Raw genomic sequence first — 5,348 nt, forward strand, 5'->3', positions numbered from 1 at the left:
ACGGAACACGTTAGCGTTCGGCATTATAGCGACGCTCACAAGCGGAGCGGAGACAAAAGGAGCCGGAGTGAGGATGGTGACAGTGTTAATTCCATTCTGGGCGGGAACCCCCTTTTGGTGTTTGAAGCATTATGTTATACTTTAGCTATTGAAAAATAGCAGATCTACAAGTTCATAGCGCGGCACCGAGTGCCGCGCTACGAACTTGTAGGTCTGCTATTTTTGAAAAATCGTGAAAATGTGCCTCAAAGATTTGAATATATATTCTTTCAGAGTTTCAGTTTTGACCTCAAATCTTTGCTTCTGGGGAGGGTCCCTGGAATGGAGGTCGGCGGCATATTACATAACATTCTTGGGATCCTTGGCATGAAATATTGAGAACCACTGATATAGAAACATCTGTTTTTCAGAAAAAAGAAAGACGTTTTATAAATTTCGACGCCAGACCTAAATGGGTTAAGAGCCTGGGGGGAGAGGGGTGAGGTGGTGGAAGAAGTGCTCCCATGTTACAGCCAATTAAACCCCATCGTGGTCGTGTCCCTCATACTCTGTTATTGTGGGGAAATAGCTGCTCGCAAAGCTCAAACAATACAACGCATTGTAAGTGTGTGCATAAGCTATTTTCTTTTATAAGATATAGGGACCAATTGGTTCATGTATTTAGTTAAACTGCAAATTAACCAAAGTTGTCAAATACGCAGATAAAAAAGAAAAGAAAAAACCTCTTACATATACGTGGGGTATCCCAAAATGGAAATTGTCAAGTGAAACATTATACTTGAGTAAATGCACAGTAGTTACTTAGTAAATGTGTACAGTAGTTATTCGGTCCAGTAAGTTCTCAAACATTTTCATGTCAAGGACCCCCCAAAATTGATATGTATTATGGCCGCGGACCCCCCCCCCCCCCCCCCCCATCTCAAAATGTTTTGTGCCCCCAGGAGAGACGAATCATGTTGAAAACAAAATGCTGTATTATAATGAACACATTTAGCTCGGGAGGATCCCCCTGGACGCCTTATCCCGATGACCCCTTGAGGGTCACCCGCGACCCCAACATCGAGTACCACCGACTTAGTCATCGTCATCGGAGACAGTAATTTCCTTCTTCCTCGCGTCAGAGGTGAAGAGGTGTTGTTGGCCGATGACAGCGCTAAGGGGCTTTGAGGAGAAGGGGAGGGGAGGGGAGGGGAGGGGAGGGGAGGGGAGGGGAGGGGAGGGGAGGGGAGGGGAGGGGAGGGGAGGGGAGGGGAGGGGAGGGGAGGAGGTCAAGCCATCGTGAGATACTAAAAGGATGAGGATGAGATCATGGCGGTTCCGTTTATTAAAGCTTAATACAGCCTGACAGGGAGGAAGCCATCTGCTATCCGCTATGGGCTCCCAAATGACTTGATGGATCTTTTAACCCATTTTGACCCTGGCTTTTATATTTAATCGTAAGGCGGCGTCCCGCCACCCCCTCCCCCCCACAGTGCGCCGCGGAAAGGGTCACACTGCGGGCTTGTAGATCGGCTGTGTTCGGGGCTCTTTTCGCAGGACAACCCGGCGTATAAAGGGCTCCCGGAGGCTTTCTCCTCCTCGCCAGTGAATCATCCCCTTAAACAACCACTTCCTGTTTTAGGCTGAGGTCACAAAACCAGAGTGCGGACGACGATGATGATGTCACTCTCTCTCTCTCTCTCTGACTGCAGGCCCGGCGAGCGAACGAGGGAGCTAGCGGTTTGCTGAAAGACACGAATATATACAGGCACGTTATACACACACACACACACGTGTGCACACACACACACACACACACACACACACACACAGAGACACACACATCCGCAGACAGACACAGACAGACAAACACACACACATTGCTGGTTTATATGAGCATCAAGCTGATTGATGACCTCATTGCCTACACCCAGGAATCCCACAGGGTATGCGGCACTGAAGCACGCTGTGCGTGCGTGGTGTGCGTGCAGTGCGTGCGTAGCGTACGTGCGTGTGTGCGTGCGTGCATGCGTGCGTAGCGTGCGTAGCGTGCGAGAGAGAGAGAGAGAGAGAGAGAGCTGTGATGAATTTTACATAGGGGATCCGACACGCAGTGCAGAACCCCTGATGAAACTCTGATGCAACAACGACTCGCGTCTTGATTTCACACTGCGGGCTTGTTTGTGCACGTGTGGCTGTGATCACTCAGCCCCGTTCTCTGCGTTCTGCTGCATGCAGCGTGTCTTTCAACTCGCACACATGTCGTACGTTACCATCGAATGCATGTTTTATTAAGACATTCTGACCTGAGATCAGATTTAAAAAAAGAAATCTTCTATACACATCCTGACGGTTTTCCGAAAAAGCTATTTTTCTATGTCAGTCGTTCTTCGATTTTTCAAAAATATAGCAGACCTATACAAGCTCGTAGGCGCGCTATGAGCTTGTAGATCTGCTATTTTTCAATAGCTAAAGCATAGCATAATGCTAACACCAAAAGGGGTTCCCGCCCAAAATGGATTAAGACGCCGCGCGTTGGTGGCGTCAGTGTAGTGGCATCGGCACGCTTTTAATTAAACATGACTGTCGCTGGCGGGGGGGCAGAAACCTCTTATCTCCTTATTTTAACTCTTTGTGATTTTCTTTTTTTTCTTTAGAAAATACGTTTTTTTTTGTGGTGAACGGCTCCATTAACCACTTTAGTGTGTAGGCCTGAACTGAGCGGAAACGATTCGGAAATGTAAAACAACAACATTGTGTAGAACCAACTGCAAAGACTTTAGTGTGGGCCTTTTATGATTCTTTGTCAAAGCTGTAGGTGTATAGGTTTGTCAGTGGCCGCTATACCGCAAATATGTCGTATTTTGACAAGTATTATCCTCTTGCTCATGCAGGTGTATAGATATATATAAGAAGGATAGATGGCGCTAGACCCGCGCTCTGGCCAATGGAGAGCGACGTTGCTATACGTGGCGGCCATCTTACTTCGGGGCAGCATAACATTGTGTCTATGGGGGCGTGTACTTTTAAATAACCACAACCTGCTACATTTTCAACCGGTTTTCAAACGGTTTGGTTTGTTATAATAAACGTCAGAGGGGCCGTCATATTACGGTAATGAAACGTCCAAGGGCCGTCATATTACGGTAATAGAACGTCTAAGGGCCGTCATATTACGGTAATAGAACGTCTAAGGGCCGTCATATTACGGTAATAGAACGTCTAAGGGCCGTCCTTTTTACGGTAATAGAACGTCTAAGGGCCGTCATATTACGGTAATGAAACGTCTAAGGGCCGTCATATTACGGTAATGAAACGTCTAAGGGCCGTCATATTGCGGTAATAGAACGTCTAAGGGCCGTCATATTACGGTAATGAAACGTCTAAGGGCCGTCATATTACGGTAATGAAACGTCTAAGGGCCGTCATATTACGGTAATAGAACGTCTAAGGGCCGTCCTTTTTACGGTAATAGAACGTCTAAGGGCCGTCATATTACGGTAATAAAACGTCTAAGGGCCGTCATATTACGGTAATAGAACGTCTAAGGGCCGTCATATTACGGTAATGAAACGTCTAAGGGCCGTCATATTGCGGTAATAGAACGTCTAAGGGCCGTCATATTACGGTAATGAAACGTCTAAGGGCCGTCATATTACGGTAATGAAACGTCTAAGGGCCGTCATATTACGGTAATGAAACGTCTAAGGGCCGTCATATTACGGTAATAGAACGTCTAAGGGCCGTCCTTTTTACGGTAATAGAACGTCTAAGGGCCGTCATATTACGGTAATGAAACGTCTAAGGGCCGTCATATTACGGTAATAAAACGTCTAAGGGCCGTCATATTACGGTAATGAAACGTCTAAGGGCCGTCCTTTTTACGGTAATAGAACGTCTAAGGGCCGTCATATTACGGTAATGAAACGTCTAAGGGCCGTCATATTACGGTAATAGAACGTCTAAGGGCCGTCATATTACGGTAATAGAACGTCTAAGGGCCGTCATATTACGGTAATGAAATGTCTAAGGGCCATCATATTACGGTAATGAAACGTCTAAGGGCCGTCATATTACGGTAATAGAACGTCTAAGGGCCGTCATATTACGGTAATGAAACGTCTAAGGGCCGTCATATTACGGTAATAGAACGTCTAAGGGCCGTCATATTACGGTAATAGAACGTCTAAGGGCCGTCATATTACGGTAATAGAACGTCTAAGGGCCGTCATATTACGGTAATAGAACGTCTAAGGGCCGTCATATTACGGTAATGAAACGTCTAAGGGCCGTCATATTACGGTAATAAAACGTCTAAGGGCCGTCATATTACGGTAATAGAACGTCTAAGGGCCGTCATATTACGGTAATGAAACGTCTAAGGGCCGTCCTTTTTATGGTAATAGAACGTCTAAGGGCCGTCATATTACGCTAATAGAACGTCTACGGTAATAAAACGTCTAAGGGCCGTCATATTACGGTAATGAAACGTCTAAGGGCCGTCATATTACGGTAATAAAACGTCTAAGGGCCGTCATATTACGGTAATGAAACGTCTAAGGGCCGTCATATTACGGTAATAAAACGTCAGAGTCACACATCCTCGTCGGAAGTGACGTCGTCGTCCCGTTCACTTGCATCCTGCGGGAGCCAGTAAAAGTACGGAATTTAAAATGTACTTAAGTAAAAGTACTAGAGTATCGGCATCAAAATGTACTTAAAGTACTAAGCCTACTCATTGTGCAGAATGTGCCATTTCACAAATTAAAAATGTGTAGAAAATCTATATTGAAAATAGCAGATCTACAAGCTCACAATGCGTCGCGTCGCAACTCACAAGCAATTGTATATAGAAGCATGGAGTTCAGCATTGGTGAACGTTGACGCCGCCTGGTCAACGTATAGTCAACCGGAAAGAAGTGGGTGGTTGACCCCACTTGGTAAGCCATTTCACTTGTAGTTTTCCAGAAAACTACAAGTGCCACTGCCCACAAACTGCAAGACAACATAAAAGATGCGCTCAATGCTTCGGCATGCATCCGATTGCATCTACTACTCCGTATGTGTGTGTGTGTGTGTGTGTGTGTGTGTGTGTGTGTGTGTGTGTGTGTGTGTGTGTGTGTGTGTGTGTGTGTGTGTGTGTGTGTGTGTGTGTGTATGTGTGTGTGTGCGTGTGCGTGTGCGTGTGTGTGCAAATCCAATCATAAACAACCTGCTTTTTAGTTGGAGCCTTGGGAAATAAGGCAATAACTATAACTACATCAGCGGCTGCTGTCCATGGTGCTGATTCGTTGCTGGTATAGTTGTTTGTTGTTTGCTAGTTATATTTCACTATTAACAGTTTCCGTGCCGCGAATGGATTACTCCAG

Source organism: Protomyctophum parallelum (genome assembly GCF_964188405.1).
Source record: "Protomyctophum parallelum genome assembly, chromosome: 5".
NCBI classification, from domain to species: Eukaryota; Metazoa; Chordata; class Actinopteri; order Myctophiformes; family Myctophidae; genus Protomyctophum; species Protomyctophum parallelum.